Genomic DNA, 14,384 nt, shown 5'->3' with positions numbered 1-14,384 from the left:
AGTGAACCACCCAAGGATCATAGGAAGCTAGCAAAGGCGGAGTTCTATTAGTCTAGAGAGGGATTCAAGTCCCCTAAAAATGTACATACTTCCAAAAACTTTGATCTGGATGGTGAAATCACCCTCTAATAAATATTGGAGCTGAGGTTTTTCTGTGGATCCCTTTCTATATTAGTCCATTGGTTCCAACTCTCTCTTTAGCTTAGGAGATTTCAGAGATAAAACTGCCACTGAGCTGAATCTTTCCTGCAAGGCTGACAATAAGTTACTTCCCTGGTGTCGCTGCAATAGACCTGGTGGCTGATGGGAGATAAGTGGGGTTTCTGCTTTGATATGAGCCATCATTTTTGTGATGTGAAGACAGCAAAAGACGCAAAGGAGGATTTTTTCCTTCCTTTTCCTGCTTTTCAGTCCTGAGGAAACATTTGTTGCTCCTCTGAACAGGACTAGCCTTGTTGTTCTGAGTATGCCAAGTTTGTGCTAGCTCTCCCATCACTGCTCCGTGCTCATGCCGTTAGAGTGAGCAGCTTCTCAGAATGAATCCTACTGATAGCACTTTGCTGGCTAATCCTCCCTCTCCTCCTCGCTTCACCAGATTAGTTGTATGGGCAGCCTGGGATAACTGGGGACTGATTCTGTGGTAATTTACAGCCAAAGCTGGACGGATTGAAGCAGGAAGAATTTGGTGCTACCAGGCTGCAGCCAGCTGTACTGACAGTGGAGAATGCCAGTTAGCGTTGTAGCAAATTTTCTTGCTCTCAGTAAATAATTATTATTTGCCCCTGACCTTTCCTTTTGATTCTTCCTGGTACAGACACAGCCTCTCTCTGTTCCCTGCCCCAATGAACGTCTGCACTAGGTCCAAGGCTTGGAGTAATTTACCTGAAGAGTGATACCATTTGGAAACCACTGTAAGTATATTTTATCTCTTATAAAAGACTTCTTGTTCAGCAAAAAAAAAGACATCTTAAAAAAACAAAAACAAACTGCAGCACCTGCAAGCCTTACTGATGAGGGTAAACTAAGTTTTGCTTTTGAAATTTGCAAGGAAATATGTGGGCAAAAAGTATGTCAATAAAAAACTGTTAAATATTTAAGTCATAGCCTCACAGCATAGTTCAGCAATGGCTGGTTTGATCTGCTTGTATCTTTTAGTTTGGCAGGTTCTCCCTACTTACTGCTCTAGTTCGTGCTGTTCTAGTTGGTTCATCCATGTTTGTCTTTGGAGTGTTTATCTTCTTTTTTATTCTTATAACTTTTTAATGAGACACCTTTTCTCTCACTGGTGTTTCAGGCAATACAGATGAAATCTACTGCAGCTCCTTAAAGGTTTACACTCTTCTTTTCGGGCCTTGAGTCATTTATAATTTAAGGCCATTATGATTTGTTAGATTTGGTTGGATTATGTAGATAAAGTTGTCTGAGAGAATTTTGACTTTGCATTGTGGTTTTATTATGCTGTGAAATGACCAGTTGTTTGTTACTTGCACTTTTCCCCCTGTAGATCCCATATTTTTAAATTCTTATGATCAGTTCTCAGTACTTGGTGGTATTGTCACAGTGTTGCTGTAGCTGAGATTCTCTGAGGTTTTAAGTCAAGCAAGTTTTGTAGCCAGGGCCCAACTTTCGTGAGACTTGTAGTTGAGACGGAAAAAACAGACAAATTCAGGGGCATGTAAACCCCACTTCAGGCCTAAAAAAAAGACACAGCAAATTTCACTCTAACTTAATCTCTGAGTTTAATTTAATTATGTTAATCAGTCTCCTGTAAGGGATTTTGGAGTTTATTTTACTTTTCTGTGTTGATTAAATTTTCCAGGCTTTTATTGCACTAGAACATTAGGTCTCTCTTGTCAGTTCTCCATGCCTCCCATTCTTGCTTTGCAGTGTTGTGCTGGGATTTCTCTTTCGTATTACATTTTATGGCGATGTTTTCAGGAGTTTATGTTTTCCATTGTATGACACAAACTTGCAATCAGAGATTTTAAACAAACTGCCAGTCATGTAGCTGCAACAGCATGAAGATCAATGTGGCTGCAAAATCATCAGAGAAGTTCTGTGAATATTCAGGCAGTCAGCCTGTGCAGGACTTTTAACTACTGAACAACACTTCTAGCAGGAAAACTGTGATGGCTCAGGTAAAGCGAGCTCATCTTGGGAAGCTTCACCCTCAGTTCTGGCGTTCAGTGTGCCCTGAATTTTGAGGTGAGGTCTCTGGGCAGATTTCAGTGTGTTTTGTTGTTCTTTTGAGCCTTTTTTTGTTTTATATTCAGTGATTGTACTCATCTCTCTCTCTCTTTACTTTGTCAGTTTTTAAATATGTATTGTCAATGTCATGTCTGGAAGAGACACAACACTGGCAGTGATAAGCACTGATATCAGGAGCTGTGTTAGCCGCACACAGGCAGAGGAAGAATGTGCAGCAGAACACTCAGGAAAAATATTACTTAAAATCAGACATGAACTATTTTCACACTCTTATTTTTAGGATCTGAAAAGCTGGAGGTTTTTTTTCAATTATATATAGCCTCTGTGAATTACTAAGGTTACAAACGAACTGTATACCAGTGAGTTAAGTGCAGTGCTTGCACACTACAGGCATCTCTGACCTGAGGGCACTTACTATAAGGTGATGCCATATCTGTGAGGAGGTGAAATAATGCCTGGAACATGGGTGGGCAGACTCAGGCAGCAGCAGCACTCATAACAACATCAGCAACCCTGTGGTGTGTTCCCTCCGTGCTGTTTAATATGCAATGAACAAAGGTCTGGTTGGTGACCCGGCCCTCCCTGTATTCAGAGGCTGAAAACTGCCTCATTATTGTTCATTATGTAGTATTATTCTCGTGCAGTCACATTATCATAGCTTCCCCTGAGAGCCAGGATGCTACTGTGGGCTCTGCGCGGCTACACTGGCTCCTATACCTGAGCTAATTTGTTCATTGCTAACCTGGTGTCTCTGCAGGACAGAGAGCTGTTCCCCTTGTAAAGAAACGTTCAAGCATTAGTTATAGCTGCTGGGTGAGAAGTACAACATGCATTGTCTATTTTTGACAGGGACCTGGTTTGCTGGCCCCGCTGTGAGAACGTGTTAACTCATCCAGGGGAAATTCATTCCAATGGTTGGAAGGGAGATACATGCAAAGAAGTCAACTGTGGAGAGCAAGTGGAGGGTCGAGGGAGAGAAAGCTGTATGCAAGAGTGGCAGCAAGAAAGGGGAAGTGTAGCAGGGGTTTTAAAGGCATTCCAAAGCTCAGAGGTAGTAATTAGTTTCTAGATAGCTTTGAGGTTAGGACATCCAAAATACTACCCATTCTGCCTTCAAATTAAACAGAACGGAGCCAATTCTAGTTTACAGCCAGTGCCCAGATCACTCCAGTCACTGCACCACTGTGAGTAGCCCACCACCTTGTTGTATGATAGTGCAGTGTTAAGGTATGTGGACAGGAGGGAATATCTCAGTGCAGTGAAGATACTGACAGAAAACAGAAATAAAATTATGGCAGTGATTGTACATCTTGCTTTACACATGAGCTGGCAAGGAGTGATATGCACAGTTCAGTGCAAGGAAAACAGTGGATGCAGTTAGCCTGATACTGGTACCGGAGAGCATACAATGAAGAAAAAAGAGAATCTATTTTAAGTGGTGTAAATTAACATAATGAAAATAAACACAATAAATATAAGGGAATGGTGAAAGTGAATACCAACAAAAGTACCTGAACATAGTATAGAAAATTTAAAGAGATGGAGTAGGTAAGATGTTTAGAAACAGACTGGATAAATCTCTTGTAAATCAGTAGCAAATATGAATTCTGCAGTGACCCTCTAGACTCAGATTGGTCTTAGAAAGGTCATCATCTTTTCTGTCCCCAACTTCTGGGAGTCTGTGCATCAGGTCCATGTACAGAAGTGCCATTTCTTTGCTATATTGGCCTTCTGCTGTCCTTCACAAGAGCAAAGACAATGATGGCCCTCTGATAATTTTAAGAATGAGTGCAGTATTGGAAAGGAGTTCTAATGCACCACGTGTGTGTGTGGAGAAGGAGCTGAGAGTTAACTGGATATCAGAAGGGAGCCCCTTGCTCTAAGAGCACATTCCCAAGTCTTTTGTAAATAAGTTGCAACTTTTATTGCCCTGACTAACAAGTAAATAGCAAACATCTCGTTTCCAGGATTAGTCTGTAGAGAAGAACATAATCACAAGAACTAAAATAGCAAGCTAGACTGACCCTAACTACTGAAATAATCACATAGGGTTGCCAATCAGTGAAGTCCAGAGATGGTACATAAGTAGGTATTGTTTGGGAAGGTTCCATGAACAATATTTATTACTTGTTTCATTTTCGCTCCTACACTTGTTCTTTCAGGGTTTTTCATGTAGCTGTAACAAGTCATACTCTTCCACAGTTAGTGTGCTATTTTAGCTTCTGGAACTTCGAGATATATTAGAGAGCTTGCTGATGGAAGTGTTCATAGAAGAAGTGTGCAATCAGAAAAAAATTAGGTTGGAAGGGTCCTCTGGAGGTGTCTAGTCCAATTCCCTGCTCAGAGCAGACCTGACTTCCAAGTTGGATTAGGTTACTCAGAGCCTTGTTCAATTAAGTTTTGAAAATCTCCAAGGATGGAGGTACCACAACCTGATTCAGCACTTAACAACTCTGCCTGTGAAAACTATAGTAATAACGTAGCAATAGAAGTAGACTATGTAAGAGAATGTAAGAATATTTAATTAGAATATATAGGTGAAGATCATAAAAATAGGAGCTTTCTATATGTGTGATAAGGTAGAACAAAAGGATTGCAATATACTTACAGCAACAGCAGGATTGTTCTGGCTTTGCCCTTGCTGGCTAAGAGCAGTCAGACATTGCAAACTGGAGAACTTTGGGTTTCTTCATAGGTAGTTTTGATCACAGTTTCCCCAGGATTTTTCTTTTCTGAAGTTTTCTTTAGATCCTTAGCTGACTTGGCTGATTCCATTACTCAGCCTTCCTCCTGTGGAAGCCTGCATTCCTTTCAGGTGGTACTGAGATGCAGAGCATGTCTAAACTGTGACAGAAATGAACTGCTGTGGAGAGGTATTGTCTCTAGTGCCAGTCAGCACCATTGCTATTCTTGCCATCCTAGTGAGCACAAGTCATCAAGCTGCAGGACTTGGATGTGGAAAAGTGATAACACAAGAGCATCTTGATAACACAGTGTCAACCTCAAGAGCAAAGTAGAAAATATATGGCTTTGGAAAGGAAGAAGCAGGGGTTGTTTTGCACAGCCTCCCTGGTGTCACTACCTGTTGCTATAGCATTTTTAACCTATCCCTCTAATGAGTTTTGAAGGCCAGGGAGGCACATGCAGGATCAGCCACAGGATGAAGCATCAGTCAGTGCTTAGTCTAATAGCACAACTATGGCTGTGCTAGTGGCTGACAAGTCATGTTTACTTGAACTAAGCCCCTAGCCACGAATAACAGCAATGTCCTGCCTGGGGTAGGTGGCTCTGTGTGGGGATAGAGTTGGAGTCACAGGCTATATTCCAAGCATGTAACTTGGCTTAACTCTGAGCTGAAAACATACTGTAAATACAGCAGTTCAGCTTCCAGGTGCAAGGAACTTCCTTGCCCTGTGCATCCAGAGTCCAACCTTACATACATCCTTTGCTGCCTGGACAGAAAGGTGTGCTATCTGAAAGCTGCTTGGGTAGCAATGCTGTAAAAACCCATTGTTTTATGCACAGATTTCCTGCAGCCCCTAGTGCGTGCTGGCTGCACATGGGAACATCATGGGATCTGGAAATGAGACATGTGAAGGTGTGCCAGAGTTTGTATGCCAAGGATCCATGCAGACTGTTACAAACAAAACATATACTGTCCATGTACTTCAAAATATGTATGTGCCCATATACAAGCTCCATGTCTCATGCATTCTCATTCGCGCTGCAAGAGATGTATCCTTCCCATGACAGAACGGGAAACAGACGGATAGATGCCCAAGCTTGGAGTGACAAGATGCTCTGTTTACTCTTCATGCAAAAAAAATTTTTGGTGGGCTTTTAAATGCTTTCTTTTTCCTTCTATTTAAAATAGACTTAAATCAGTTCGGCTCCTTTCTATACCTCTACAACTTTAAGCGAGGTCCATATAGTCATGTGCTGTTGGTTTAAATCAAGGCAGGTGCCGACGGCCAGCCGGACCCAGCACCTCCGGGGGTGGAGGGGTGGGCCTTTGTTTTGTTACTTTTCGTCCCGTTCAACTTTTCTTTATTATTACAAGTGCAGTTTTTCTGCCCCTGGCCCCGGGCTGTGCGGCCGGGCCGGGTCGGGCCGGGCCGGTGCTGCCCCCCGCCGGCGGCCGCGGGCAATGGCGGCGGGCCCGGCCCTGCCCCCGGCCGGGCGTGCCGCCCTTATGTAACGCCTTTATGTAACCGGCCGGGCCGCGCTGCCCCTCCTCGCCCCCCGCGGCACCGGGGCTGGCCGTGCTGTAACACCGACCTATGGAGGTGGCCGGGCCGGGCCGGGCCGGGCCGGCCCGGCCCTCAAAAGCCGTGTTCTGGCGTGTCGGTTGCGCGCCGCCCGCCCTGGGTGGGGTGCAGGAGGGGCAAGGGCGTGCCGGGAGAAGGGGCTCCAGCCTTGGCTCTGCAGGAGGAGAGCGCAGCGCTGCCGGGAAGGGCTTTGCCCGCGGATGGGAGGCAGGACTATGTGTGCGGGGAGCAGGGCAGCGCTGCCTGCGCTCCAGCAGCACCTCTGTGCTCTGGGATGGCCCTTGCTCGGGCCGGACGCTGCCCCCGCTCCGTGGTCGCCCCGCAGTGTGCGGCGCTGCCCCGGGAAGGATGACCCCCCATTCCCGGGGGGATCCGCCGCTGCTCGCACCTCGAGTGTCAGCGGCAGATAGCGGCGTTTTTACTTGGATGGCTTCGGCCTCCGCACCTCCTGTTGCTCCCTTGCAAGTGTGACCACGGTTCTCACCCCCTGGCGTGCAGCGGGAACTGCGGAATGTTTGCCGGGGTGCCATCGGCGTGCCCCGGGCCAGGGCAGCAGTGCCCCTGGCTGGGCTGCGACTGGCCTCGGGGAGCGCAGGAGGGAGCACCCGCCCCTGTGTAACCGAGGGGGGGAAACAGAGAGACAGGTGCTTGCCTCCCTGATCAGGGTGCTCAGCTGTGCCATCCAAAACCTGCCACTTCACCTCGTGCCTCAGTTTCTCCATCTGTGGAAACTAAGGTGGTGATTGAGTACCTGCTTGATGATGTGCCACTGAGGCTTAGTTCCTTGGAGGTCCTGGATTAAGGGAGGTGATGAGAGCTGATGTGCACAGTGCTCATAGACCGTTATTTCAGGCTCCAAGGCTTCGTGCTTTACTTGGATGACCTGTGCATCTCAAAATTGCTTCAGTGTTTTTCCCTACAAAGTGAGTCTCTGCACTGATTTGTTTTGAGCTGGAAACTTGCATATTTGTTTGCTTTTCAGACAATGCTGTTAGATTTCTGTATAACTCTCTCTATTCAGAATGCTACAGCCTTAGTTAATATTTGTCAAATGGAGCTCCGACTGTCTAAACCACTGGGACGAGTTTCATTTTATATGTCATCAGTAGGGGCAGAATGAGGAGCTTCGTGCTTGGCCTATTTGCTGTAATACAGTCTCAGGGCCATTGCATCAGAGTCAAAACAAGGAGCAGCTTGTTTCCAAACAAGAAGCATGGAGGAAAGTCTTCTCTGCCTCCTTCCCTGTAAGGGAAAAGAGAGGCAAGAGGGGGGGGTGGTGGGGGAAGAAAGTTATCTTTAACAGATTCTAAAAATGCCTTTTCCCAAATATGCAGTCAGTCCCTTCAAAGGTCTCTTTGTTTATTTTCAGGAAGAAACCCAAGACAGCTGAAAACCAGAAGGCGTCTGAGGAGAATGAGATTACTCAGACGAGTGCATGCAGCGCCAAGCCGGGCCTTCCCTGCCTGAACCTTGAAGCTGTTCCGTCTCTGAGCCCGGCCCTCATCCACTTTCCACATTCACCAACAAACCTGCACGCACACACAGGGTCATCTGATTGTGAGTACGCCAACATGCTGCTGGGTTGTACTGGGGTTCTTGAAAACACGTTCCCTGTTGTGGACTAGGTTTTCCAGTTGGATGCTCTTTCCATAATGTCATAAGCAGGACTTCCTCAGGGGTTACCTTTTCCCTTCTTTGGGAATTACCACTGAAACAGAGCATTTTTCTGTTAAGGTTGTGATAATGCAATCAGGCAGAGGAAACTGAGAGCATGTTGTTGAGTCAGGTTGCTGCTTCTTACAAATTAAAAAGGGAAGATTCCTCAAGCGTGTCTCTGTCCAACTAGAACTTAGTTGCTCCTCTCCAGGTAATCACATGCTTCTCATTACCCAAGCATATCTGCTGACTGGGGGGTTTCAGCCTGTGCTGTATTGCAGTGGTAGAAAACAAGTGTCTGGCTCTGGCACCCAGGATTGTAAAGGATTTCCACAAAGAAAAGGGAGTGTTTTGTGGAGAGAATCAGTTTGTGAGAGTCTGGAAAATCTTTGTAGACCTGTTTGGTTGTTAAGTTTTAAGGCCCTTGTTTTGAGTGCATTCACTTTCAGATTACTCAGCATGGGTTAATTGGCCTTTTAAAAATATTCTTTTCCATTTTGCCAAAAAATACAAAAATAAGGGAAGGAATGATTAAAACTGGATTTTGGAAAGTCGTAACTTACCCTGTCAGCTCTTCAAAACATTGTCATTTCACAGTGGTCCCTGCCTGGAAGTCTCTTGAGCAAGAATGTGCAGGCTACTGTGAACCTCATCATTCCCTAGTTTTAGAATATGTAGTTTACCTCTCCTGCGGTGTTTTTAGGATGTTGTAAAATTTACAAGAGGTGGGGAAGAGAAGAAAGAAAGATGACACCAAGTTTCAAGAGCTCGGAAGCCAACCAGACTCTGCAAAAACCTATAAAAAAAATCAGGGCATGACAATGAAAAATCAGATTAAAAAGTATGTGTATTCTTTTCTTTTTTTAATTTAAAAATCCTGCCTCAGGGCCAAGCTTGGAAGCAGTTGGGTTATAGGGATCATCACTATCAAAATCGCTTTAGCTGCAATTCATTCCTGTTGGCTTCTGACTTTATTCATTATGAGCTTCTGCGAGAGATCTTGATTTTAATAGAGGTGGTAAACATTGGGGAGACTTTCCTAAATCTCACCTGGTGATTTGGGGAGAAGAAAGAGATGTGAAACAATTGAACAGCAGGCAGCATGCAATTTGGTATATACAAGAATTCTCTTCAAATTGGAGATGTCAGGCTCTTTGTTAAAACTAGGGTGCAGTTTTGTCTTGTAATGTTTTCTGAAAACAAAAAGCTTGTGAAAAGATGTAAAAAAATGAGCAGAACAACAAGAAAAAATAATCCTTATTTTCAAACAAAGAATCCCTTTATCCCATTCACAAAGATGAAAGAGTTCATTAGTAAATGGGATTTGAAACCTCACATTGATGTTTTTTGACAGTACAAATGGAAACCCATGAAAGCAACCTTAGGACAGAGGCCAGCAGGGATTGTAGGGAACTTGGAGAATGAAATCCTGCTTTTGCTTTCTGAAGTGGCCAAGTTCAGGGGTGAGGAATATTGGCAAAGGGCAGCAGGGGGAGGTGGAGCCTGCAGCTCTTCATGCTCTACCTGTTCTGTGTACAGTGTTTTTGACTCCTAAGTTTTTAATGTTCCCAAATCATCTTCCAGATGATCGCAAAGATCTTTTCCAACCTAAGCAATTCTATGATTCTATAAATATGAATAAACTGCCAGGTTAGATGCTCCTTTCACAATGAAAGTGTGGAGTTTTTTTCAGAAAAGAGGTTTAATAACAATTGCACCAGCAATATTGTCCTACCATGAATTGTTGAATTTTAGTTCCCAAAATTTACAGTTCTACAAAAATTCAGGAAATGGTAAGACCTCTTGTGGTGTTCATCTCTGTTAGCTGATTCCATATGCTTTGAAACCCATAGAAAAACTTTCATTATTTATGATGGGTTATGACCTTTATCAGGCTGTATTTGTTTGGGGTGGTATGCACATAATTATTGTTTGGCATGCCTTTGCAAAATAGCGATGTCAATTTCCCACATGAACTAAAACGAGGCATGATGAATATTTACTGTATGTTTACTATAGCTTTCTCTCAGGTTCTGTGGTGTGTTTTTTTAATATCACCTCAAGCCTTACTGCTGGAGTATGTTCCTTGACACGAGAGATTAATATTTTTGGCTCCCAACATTTGAAAAAGGCCTGTCATTACAAATTCCTTCTCCATCACCTGTCGTGATGCTTTTCTTTTTTAGGCCAGCAACACTTCCTGTCCTTCTCTCTACCTTCTAGACAGTACAACATTGCTCTCCTCTCTTGCCCAGACTATCACACTGCCTCTTCCCCCACAGCTGGGCAGATTACGTTTCATTTTCAAAGGACATTCTTTATTCTGGTGGGGAGTTTTCTAGTGGATGGCAAATAGTATAAAAATACTTAAAAACTGTGTTAGATAGGAAGTTTATGGAAATTTTAGTTGAAAATATCAGAAATACCCAGAAAGAGTCAGCATGGTAGGGTATATGAATTCTTGGAAAAATGCACAGATGTACAGATGGTTTCATAAGGCCTAATTCATGTATCTGGACATAATACTTGGATTTTGTGGGCCACCTATTCAAATCAGTTTGAAATCTTCACTGACCATTTTGCATGCACAGTCACTAGTGCTTGGCAGAAAACACCACCACATATTTATTATGAGAATTATTCAGAAGCCAATCTACTTTAAAATATCAGGGTGCTTTTGGAATGATTCAGATCAAAATAGTTTTTCCAAGCATAGGAAATAAAAACTCTATGCTAGCCATCTGCTCCTCAGCTGTAAAAGGCAGAGGTGAAGAAAGCCTAAGCAATAGTAGGAATACCACTCTTACTGATATGAATGCTTAGCAAAAAAACCCGTGGTTGAAGTCGTATGTGACTCCCAGTTTAATTTAGGGTTTAATTGTATAACATAGCATGTTCTACATGCTGTTTCTGGTGCCACTTATTCCAAATGAAATTGTATTATTTCTCACACTTGTAGAACTGGGTCCTACCATTCTGGATTTGAGCATTACATTTCCAGCACGGATGAATCCTTGAAGCAAAATCCAGAACGTAGGATGCATTGTGTCCAGTTCCATCTCCTTCAGTCTTGGGAAATACTAATTCATGCAATGCAATTGGAGAAACAACCTAGGGGAAGAGGTCTTCCTGAGGTAACTGTTTTCATGGAGGGCTTGGCAGATAAAAAGCACCACTTTGAATTAATTTGGAATTAAGTGATAGAGTAAGCTGATAGAGCTCCAGCTGAGTTATACCTCTAGCTACTCAGCTGTCACAAACAGATGTAGCTGCTTCAAAAGAAAGGTGTTTGTGCAAAAGGCTGCAAGGCCAAGCACAGTTTCTGGAAAGGTTACAAAAAAGCAAAGGAAAGCAAATGAGATTTGTGCTATTTGCAGTTTTTCTCGTGTTTCCTTGCTTGTGGATAGAGAATGCATAAAGTTGGTAGGGTTCTAGTTCAAACACTGAACTACCTCAGGTAAAGCTTCTGAAGATTTTACTGAGAGGAAGAAAGTCATCAGGACTTGGCTGTATTTAAACTGAGTTGATCTGTATAGGCCACTTATTTCAGGAGCATTTCATAACTATATATGTTCTACAAGTGCTAAGAGATAACATCATTTTGGCAGAAAGTTTCTCAGAGATACAATCAGACAAAAACTTCATTCAGGCTCTGATGTATGCATCTTAACAGATGTGTCCAAACTCAAAGGAATCCCACGGGAACAGTGTAACTGAATCTCTTTGTCTCTATTGATAGTTAAAAGAGTTATTCTTAGATATTGGATGGTCCATCTGTGACGAAATTTGTTCCAGACTAGACAAAAGCAACATCTTTGCGAAGAATTTCCATGGGACTGAGAGACAGGTTGGACAATCACTGGAAAAACTTCTGAAGCAATTTTTATGATTTTAGAGAACACAAAATTCTTGCAAAGACCTGAGATTCTGGTAAGGAATGAATTGAGAAGGAAAGTAAGGCTTGAATTTTTTTTGAAAAATCCATTCAACAATCATTGGCAAGATGTTTGAAATAGGAGAGGACTTTATAAAGTTATGTTTTAGCAAGGGACCAGGGAGTTTTTGTGCATTAAATAGAATGCACTTTATAAACACTGTCAGTGGTAGACTACATCTGAACTTTATGCCCCTACATGCTCAAGTAACATGACTGAGTTGGTCTAATTCCAGCATTTTCCAGCTTTCACAGGATGGGAACTTTGAAGCAGTCTGGTTTTTTTTCCTTCTAAGTTCTGATTTTTGTAGCTTCATGGCCTTCCATCGTGGCAGGGAAAGTCAAGAGAGGAAAGCTCATGAGGTTCCTGAGCTCCACAGAGCACTGAGAGTAGATATGGAAACTCTGGGTTCCATTTTCTTGAGCAGCTAGAGGGACCTACCATTCTCTTCCCATGAATCTGCAAGTTTGATTTGCCTGGGGCTAATGTAGAGGCTAGATGGATCTGAAGGTGATTTGGCCTCATCTTTACGTTTTAGGTTTCCTGTGTTTCTCTTTGAGGTTCTGTGGCAGGAAGAGAATGGTTACATGGCCTTATGGTCTTCCCTCTCCCTCTGGAAATTTGTGGCTATGATTCCCTAGGAACTGCTTTGGAGCTTTCACATGGTTTCCACTCTCAGTGAGGAGAAGAGGGGCCCTGATTCTAACAACTTCTTTGTTTATAGTCAGACAGTATGTCAATAGTAATTTCATCTGTGTTTTTGCTGATCTATGTATGGTATGTCTTAGCTAATGCTGAATATTTTTAGGTTGTTTTTGATGACCTAAGAAATGATGTATGTTTAGATATCTATTTTAGATGATATAATAATAATGATACAGGCCTTTTCTGTAGAAAGCTAAACTGAAAGCAAGGGTACCCATAGTTCTCAAATACTAGTGTCACAACACTTAATTATACTTTCATCTTGAGGAATATTTGAAATTTTGTTTAATAAATGCTTTGCTTTTTAGTAGTCGTAGGTGGTTTCTATGTCCTGTACACTTATATTTCTGTTTGTAAAACTCTCAAATATCAGTCAGGAATTACTTGTTTTTTCATACATGCAGATATATGTTGCTTGAGTTGTGTAGAGACAGAAGTACAAATACAGCTATGAAAAACTATAAGCTGAGCTCACCCTGCCTCTGTTGAAAAAGTCATCACAATACACTGAAGAACTGGCAGTGTAAAATGTTGTGTTACCGATAGGAACTGGTCTCTACATTCCTAATCAGTACACTAAGTGAGTTTTGTCAGGTTGGTCTCTTGGGCTTTTCTTCTCTTGAGAAATGACTAATAGCATATGGTACTTCAGTTATGAAGTCAGTGAGTATGTTTTCAGAAGCAACTGTGTGGCTTTGGAGCCTAAGTTTCACTGATGCATAAATCACATTTTCAACGCATAGATTCCTTTGAAAGTTTGTCTAGTTATCCTAAATGTTGATTCTCTTATTTGATGACCCCTTAATACTGGCTTGATGCTAGATTGTCAATTCTTGTGTTGTTTAGCACTTTTCTTACTGCCTTTCATTTAGAGAACTCTCAGTGATAACGTGTAATCTCAGCTTTGGTTTAAAACTGCCATGCAAGTACGTAGCTTTCATGGTTTCAGGGAAGAACTTGAAGATGTGTCCACAGTGTATCTACTCTTTCTAAATAGCTGGGAAAAGGATAAGGCTTATTGATCTTTACAGTTCCATAGCTTCCATTCTCGAGGTGACTGAGTTGGTAATATTGTGGTGTCTCTGTTTCTAAGTCATGCTGCAGCCACCAAGGCATGCTTTAACTGTCCAGTAAGATATCTGCAATCTGAGTTTACTTGTTCATGTCTTCTGAGTCTGCCTCCTTCAAGATTTTTATTGCCATACATTAAGTTGTGAGTCTTCCAGGAAAATCCTTATTATATATATATTGGATAAGTGTTTCAATAGCTTCACTCATGAAATGAAGGACTGATGAATACTGTACAAATATCCATCACTGCTCAATGTATTAAGATGTTCCAGTACTTTTTTGTTATTTGGGATTTTGTTCGGGTTTCTTGTTTCTGTTGTGGGAGGGGGGGGATTGTGTTTGGTTTGGTTTTTTGTTTGTTTTTTTTTTTTAACAAGAGTCTCCAGAGCAGTGCTTTCTTCTTCTCCTCCTGAGCTAGCTTACTTTCTTCCATCATACTCCATTTTGAAAATTAAAGCAATAGTGTCAATTCCACTATAGAGTTTCTGTAACCTCTTTAATTACCTTTACTGCTTTCATAGACCAGTAGTCTAGCTAACAC

The 14,384-nt window shown here is 42.4% G+C and overlaps 1 protein-coding gene across 20 annotated transcripts in view; it reads left to right on the top strand.

Moving 5' to 3' along the window:
* Positions 1-14,384, top strand: part of ZBTB20 (zinc finger and BTB domain containing 20) — a 476,987-nt gene that overhangs the window by 441,399 nt on the left and 21,204 nt on the right. For all 20 annotated transcript variants that reach the window (XM_050333923.1, XM_050333929.1, XM_050333928.1 and 17 more), the window contains 2 exons: positions 815-911; positions 7,846-8,033. The gene's annotated coding sequence lies outside the window, so the exon portion shown is untranslated. The remainder of the gene's footprint in view (positions 1-814; positions 912-7,845; positions 8,034-14,384) is intronic.

This window comes from Myiozetetes cayanensis, unplaced genomic scaffold (genome assembly GCF_022539395.1).
Source record: "Myiozetetes cayanensis isolate MyiCay16 unplaced genomic scaffold, myiCay2020 scf5-8, whole genome shotgun sequence".
Taxonomy (NCBI): domain Eukaryota; kingdom Metazoa; phylum Chordata; class Aves; order Passeriformes; family Tyrannidae; genus Myiozetetes; species Myiozetetes cayanensis.
This window is presented reverse-complemented; position numbering and strand designations above follow the sequence as displayed.